At 41.3% G+C, this 7255-nt stretch overlaps 1 protein-coding gene across 1 annotated transcript in view; it reads left to right on the top strand.

Moving 5' to 3' along the window:
• LOC149124800 (zinc finger protein 39-like) overlaps positions 1–7255 on the top strand; it is a 750627-nt gene that overhangs the window by 591571 nt on the left and 151801 nt on the right. The gene's annotated exons all lie outside the window — the stretch shown is intronic.

Genomic DNA, 7255 nt, shown 5'->3' with positions numbered 1-7255 from the left:
TATTCGTTGTCCACTCTGCCTGCTGACCTCTGATAGCGTCTATTGCTTTCTTTCTGGTACTTGGTAGTCTAATGGATTTGTAAAACACTGATCTTTCCCGCAACCTCATTAAATTCATTTATCAGTTGTGTTTGTTTCCAGATCTTATGGATTCTCTCTAAATAAATATCTCCACTATACTGACAGTTTATTGTTTAGAAATTACACATTATTTTTCTCTTTGCTCTCCCACCCCCACTACTGCCCCAGGAAGAAGTTGGAGGTAGTGGAGACTTCCTGGTCTAGGTTTCCTTCCAAGGAAAAAGCTGTCAATTATTCTGTATTAGTTGTGCTGTTCGTTGTAGGAGCCTTTTAAACAATCTTGATCAGAATAAGAAAGCCACTGCTTTTTTACTATACTGCTAGCAAGTTTTTAATTACGTGCAGATTTTAAAATGTTTTTCAGCATTAAATTGTCATGTGATTTTCCCCTGAATTTTTCACCTACCTGGAAAATTTACATGGCTTGGTTAGAAATGTTAACCACTTCTTGTATTTTTTATTGTATGTCACTTATTATTCATATTTTATATGTGGTTTAATTTCTTATAAAATACTAAAGATTTATACCTCTGTATGTGAAAGAGAAGTTCCTACTTAATTCATATTTCAAGTTCTGGTCAACTTGCATCATAATCAATGTAATGCTGGCTTTCTAAAAGAAATCTGAAAATATTCTATGCTTATTTATATTTGGTACATCTGGGAAACATAGGTGTGTTTTTTATTTCTTAAATGTTTGGATATTTTGAGTTTTTATAATTGAAATTTTGACTCTGTAACTGTTTTAGTGGTTAGTGGTCTTCAAATTGGGATTCAACTTGCTTGGTTTAATGTGGAGTTTTCCTATTTTACATTTGTTATATTGGATTTTAGGAATTTATATTTGTGTTTGTGAATTTGATTTTCAAAGTATAGTGGATTTTTATCTCAAGTCAAATTTTTACCCCTAAGAATTTTTTTTTCAGATCTTGACAAGGCTATTTTGTCCATAAACAATTGTTTTAATAAATGAAAATGAACACTAGTGTTACTTTTCCCTGTGTTTCCTCAATTACTTTGACTCATAGTTTATTAATTTTGTTAACATTAAAAAGTATATCCAGCTGGCGCTATGGCTCACTAGGCTAATCCTCTGCCTGCTGCGCCATCACCCCAGGTTCTAGTCCCGGTAGGGGCGCCGGATTCTGTCCCGGTTGCTTCTCTTCCAGTCCAGCTCTATGCTGTGGTCTGGGAGTGCCGTGGAGGATGGCCCAAGTGCTTGGGCCCCTGCACCCCATGGGAGACCAGAAGGAAGCACCTAGCTCCTGCCTTCAGATCGGCGCAGCATGCAGGCCGTAGCAGCCACTTGGGGGGTGAACCAATGGAAACAGGAAGACCTTTCTCTCTGTCTCTCTCTCACTCACTGTCTAACTATGCCTGTCCAAAAAAAATGTATATCCTGGGGCCAGTGCTATGGAATAGTGAGTAAAGCCCCACCTACAGTGCTGGCATGCCATATGGGCAGCAGTTGTTGAGCTTTACCCGGTGGTTTGATCCTAACTTCCCCGTAGGATGTCTTGAAATCTGGTATTGTGCTTCCACTAGCTTTGATTTCCTTGTTCACAACTGCTGTATATATTCAGGGTTTCTTGTAATTCCACATGAATTTTAGCATTACTCATTTTCCCTTTTTTGGTTAGTTGGGCCAATGGCCTATCTTTTTTATTTTTTCCAAAAAGAGCTCTTCATTTCAAGAAATTTATATATCTTTTTTGACCTTTATTTTGTTTATTTCTTCTCTAATTTCAATTTTTCTTTCTTCCAAGTTTGGTTTTGGTCTTTCCCTCTTTTTCTAGGTCCTTGAGATGTATTCTTATATCATTTATTTGATATCTTTCAAGTTTCTTGATGTAGGCACTGGTTGCTCTCGACTTCCCTCTTAACACTGCTTTTGATGTTCAATTTCTGGCTCTGCAATCTACTATGAGAAACTCCTTGCAGGGAATGGTTTAAGGGAGTGGAAGCCTGTATTAGGTGTTAGTAGAGGTCAGGGAAGCAGTAGCATGGTCCAGGGGACCAAAGAACACAGCCAGGTGTGGAGCTAGGGCAGTGATAGCAAAGCCAGAGCAAGGCTGTTTTGGAATGAAAGTGGGTGGGGCAGAGTGAAGGTGGCTAGGATTCAAGGCCACAGATTTGGACTTCATCTGGTTTACCATGTGCAGAGGGACATCATGAAACATGTTTTCAGGTTTTCAGGAAAAGTGGCCCATGGACAATGGGAGAAAAGTTTAGAATCTGAGGTCTAGGAACTTGGTGTTAGGAGACAGCCCCTTGGCCTGATATGGTGAGAAGAAGAAACAGCAGCAGTGAAAGTCAGGGTGGAAAGAGCCTGAATAGGCAGGAGGGTGAGGTCTGATGCTGCAGGCAGCAGGGGAACTGGCACTTAGGTGGTACTCTATTGGATAGGCAGTGGGTCCTGGGAGATTGTTGGTCCAGAGGTTTCCAGAGTGAGGAGAGGCAGTAATCAAACTGCAGTGAACTAAACAAGTAACTGATGAGTAAATGTGTCAATTTGTTTCCCATTTTGACAAATATTTGTCAGTGATGTGTGGTGACATAGGCAGCAGAGGGAGTTCTTTCCTCAGGATTCTGTGGATCAGTGTTGGCAGATGCAGGTGAATGGAGCAAGGACCACTTGATATGTCACTTAGTATGTGAGTATGGGTGGAGTAGTCTACACTGGGGATCAAGTGTTTGGGCTTAACTGCTTAGACAGCTAAGGCTTGGGTTGCTCACTGCAGCTGAGGGATCTTAGTCAAGACTGCTTACTCTCTCATTTTCCTCATCTAGAAAATGGGCAAATACTAGCAAGACCCTCAGAGGGAGGCTGCTGCATGTGAAGACACTTGCTACACATAGGGGTTCACATAAGCACCACCTGTATGCACAGAAGTGTTCAGACAAGTGCATTTGCAATTGTGGATATGAGCCTAGTACACGATGGTGCTCATACACACACATGTGCATGTACATACATGTGCTTTATATACAAATGTATTAGTAAACAGACATGCACATGCACAGACGTGTGCCTAGTACGCACATGTGCTTACCTCTGCATGTAAACACACAAAAGCATGCCTCACACACAAAGGTGTTCATACAAGCACATGTAAATGCATGGATGTGCCTGGTACACAACTGTGTTCACACATAGACAAGTGCATAGACAAATGTGTGCCTAATACACAAAGGTGCTCACACATGTCCATGTGCATCCATGGCCATTTGCTTACTACATACAAGCTGTTCATCTTGCCATGTACTCATATGTTCTCAAAGATGGAAGTAGACATAAGGTGTGTTGGATAACCAGGTACCCCCCCCCAAAAAAAAGGAGAGCCCAGAACTCCAGCTTAGGCTAATTAGGTAGAGTGGCAGGCAAGAGATTTCAGAACTCTTTGGCACACAGAAGGTACCAAATACAAGTTAGCCCTTTCAGCCTGCAGAAAATATGTGACCCTCAGATCATGCAGGCCACACTTGCTTCCCATAGGATCTGCTGGAGCAAACAACCTGCAGAGGGAACACTTTACAGGCTCCTCAGGTAGTGGGCTCACTTTTCCTTTGATTTCATCTGTTCTGTTGCAGAGGATGGTGCTTTCCTCAATCCATTAGCAGGGATCTATCTGAAGTGGAGCAGCCATGACACAATCAGCACCCATACCGGATGCCAGCATTGCAGGCAGCAACTTTATGTGCTATGTCACAATACAGCCCACAATGACAGGCTTTTTGTCTGCTTGCTTGATGCACTCTTGTTTAATCACAATGAAATTCTTTCTTTCATTCTAGCCTGATTCATTAAATTAAAAAATACAGGATATACTGGTAAGTTTAGTTTCTTCAAAGCAATGAATACTTTTTAATATAAGTTTGGCTCATGCAATACGTGCGAAAAAAGATTGTTGTTTCTTTGAAATTCAAAATCAAATGGGAATTCTGTATTTTATCAGCAATCATATGTTGCTTCCTGCAATCAATGAAGCAAAAGTGGGGCTAACTACTCACATTCTGGTTAGTGACTTCCCTTGGAAGTAAAGATTTTGTTCAATACCAGGTACTAGGAATAAACACTCCTTCTCAAGTTTTATTAACAAAGAATGAAGAAGTGACATAACTCACCAGCAGATTTTATTTCCCAGATTATTGCAAATAAATTATTTAAATACATAATTAATTCCATTACCTTGAAGCCTTTCTTGAACTCTTACTCATTTGGGGATGCCAGGAACACAGTTAGAGGAACTATTGCAAGCAGGCACCTTGTACCCCTTTCCCTATTGTAGCCACTAAAAGTGAGCATGTCAACCATAGCTGCTCAGTCATCTTCCTCGAGAACAACATCAATGCCTTTTGTTATAATTCAGAATCCAGAGATTTCATATTCACATTCCATAATGTGTTTTCCCGTTTGATAGTTCCTTGCTACTTTAGTTTTTAAAAAATAACCCAAACAAAGGTTTATGGAAACAGATCTTACCCCTAAACTCATTACATTGGTAAAACTGATTTCTCTGCCTAAGAATAGTGAAACAAGGCATGAATTGTCCAGTTGGAGGAGGGTCTTTCATGAGTCCTTTACTAGATGAAAGCACATTATTCATCTCAGAGAAGCACTCCCCTAAGAGGGGAATTTGAATAAAGCATCACCTGTAACTAGACAACCCACAGCAGCTGGCTCAGCAGGTACACAGCACATTGATGCAATAAAATTTGTCCATTCTGTGAAGAAGAAGAAGGCCCACATCAGGCAGTATGGATGCTTTGATGAGCAGGGTACAGGCAGTATTTCAGCCTCTACTTCCCCATTTTATGTAGTACAAAAACTAAACCATAGGATCAGTGCCCGTGATCATATTAAATAAGATGATGATGTTACAGAGTGGTGGCATGTTTCTGCTGAGTAGCCTAGGGGGTGATGGAAGTGTAGCTGATTGCAGCAATATAAAGGGGCTGAGCTAAATAAGAAGAGATAGAAAACATATCACCATAAAAATGGTAATTGTGGGAGCACCGTGTTTTAAAATATTTCTTTTTGTTTTCTAAACTATTTGCAATATTTTGAATGCTAAAACATAATTTAAAAAGAACAATTTCTTCAATGGATTAAATTAAAGATATTTTGGAACTTTTATGGAAACAGCATTAAGTCTCAAGAAACACAAAGCCTAAAAAAGCAAACAAGAACCAACCTTAACAAACACTGGGGCACAACCAGCATTCTAAGTTTTATCAATAAACTGGCAAATGAGTTGCTTACATGAGTTCCTCTGTTGACCATAGCTGATAAACTGGGCTGGGCAACTTCATCTGTGACAAGGGATGTGGCTGCATCATGGGTGAGGGCAGGATAGATGGGAAGGCCATTCACGCTGAGGATGAATGATAAGATAAAGGAACAGAAGCAGGAAACCATGTTTGTGTAATTAGAGGAAGGCTATTTAGGAACTAGCCTCAAAGTACATGCATGGGGGAGCTGGAGCAGTGCGGGGTAGACCAAGCCTCTGCCTATGGTGCTGCCATCCCATATGGGCACCGGTTTGTGTCTTGCTCCATTTCCTATCCAGGTCTCTACTTTGGTGTGGGAAAGCAGTAGTTATGGCTCAAGTGCTTGGGCCCTTGCACCCATGTGGGAGATCCAAAAGAAGATCCTAGGCCCTGGCTTTGGATCAGCCCAGCTGAGGTCGTTGCTGCCATTTCAGGAGTGAACCAGCTGATGGAAGACCTTTCTCCCTGTCTCTCCCTTTGTCTGTGACTCTGACTCTCAAATAAATAAAATCTTGACAAAAAGTACACGCAGGTATCCCAAAGTGATGCACAACAACCCATTAGGTTGTGGAGAGAATTAAATAGAATTTGTGATTTTTTTTCCCTTTAGAAGTACAAGTATAACCTGCTGTACATGCTTCTAAGTTAAATGTGTCTGTCTTTTATGGAAGTATGAGTATAGTATACACATCTATAGAGCTCTGCATGGCAGACCAAGGCCTTATTGAAAAGGCTGTTGAATCTTCACCTGGTGTTGGGGCAACATCTTCAACCCTGATAATATCTTGGCCTATTTAGCCCTAACATGGTTTGCCTTTATCAATTTTTAAAAATGTTTTTATTAATTTGTTGGAGCAGGAGAGAGAAAAGAAGAAAGGAAGCCAGCAGGGGAATGGGAGACAAAAGAGAGAAAAGACAGAGAGTGCTCCCACCCATTGGTTCACTTTCAAAATGCCTGCAACAGCCAGCAATGGACCAGGACAAAGCTAGGAGCCAGGAATTCCTTCTGGTTCTCCAATGTGAGTGACAGGGACCTTAGTACTTGACCCATCAGCCACTCCTTCCCAGGCCATGCATTGGCAGAAAGCTGGAGTCAGGAGTTTGAGCTGGGAATCAAATCAAGGCACTCTGATACAGGGCACAGGTTTCTTAACAGGCATCTTAAATACTAGGCTAGATGGCTGTCCATGTTTTTTTTAAAGTAACATTCTGGAAAATTAGAGTTTATACCTATTTGTGGAACCTACATGTTTTCAATTCAGCTTACTCAGGGCAGTCCTAGACATGGTCTATTCTGTTTCATTCATAGTACCATATGGAGATGCTATTCTTCCTCCATCTCCACCTTTTCTAGCTTGTGTGCAGCACGAAAGAACAGAGAGGGTACCATAATTTCCAAGGCTTGTGTACCCTCACCCTGCCATTCCTGTGTTGAAATCATGACCCACAATATTTCAAACTGTGCCCTTATTTAAAGAGTATTATTATCTTCTTAGTTAGGATGAGGTCATACTAGAGCATGGTGGGCCAACATCCAATATGGGTGATGTCTTTATTAAAAGGGGATATTTGGAGACAGACAGACAGGCAGAACACCATGTGAACATGAAGGCAGAGGTCAAGGTGTTGAGTGCATAAGCTAGGACATCACAGACTGCCAGGAACTCACCAGAAACCAGAATGAGGCCTGGAATTGACAGCGCCCCTCAGCCCTCAGTCGGAGCCAGCCCTGCTGAGCCTGAGCACAGACCTGCAGCCTCCAGGATTACAGGACAGTGCACTTGTTGTGGTCCAATTCACAACACTGGCTCTAGATCAAGTAACATGGTATTTAATGTCTCTTCAAATAGAGAACACAAGGGAACAAACCAAGGCAACTCCTTAGTGGTATCTTAGTGGGAAT

The sequence above is a fragment of the Oryctolagus cuniculus genome, chromosome 8, assembly GCF_051225735.1.
Source record: "Oryctolagus cuniculus isolate XC-2025 breed Fujian yellow rabbit chromosome 8, ASM5122573v1, whole genome shotgun sequence".
NCBI classification, from domain to species: Eukaryota; Metazoa; Chordata; class Mammalia; order Lagomorpha; family Leporidae; genus Oryctolagus; species Oryctolagus cuniculus.
This window is presented reverse-complemented; position numbering and strand designations above follow the sequence as displayed.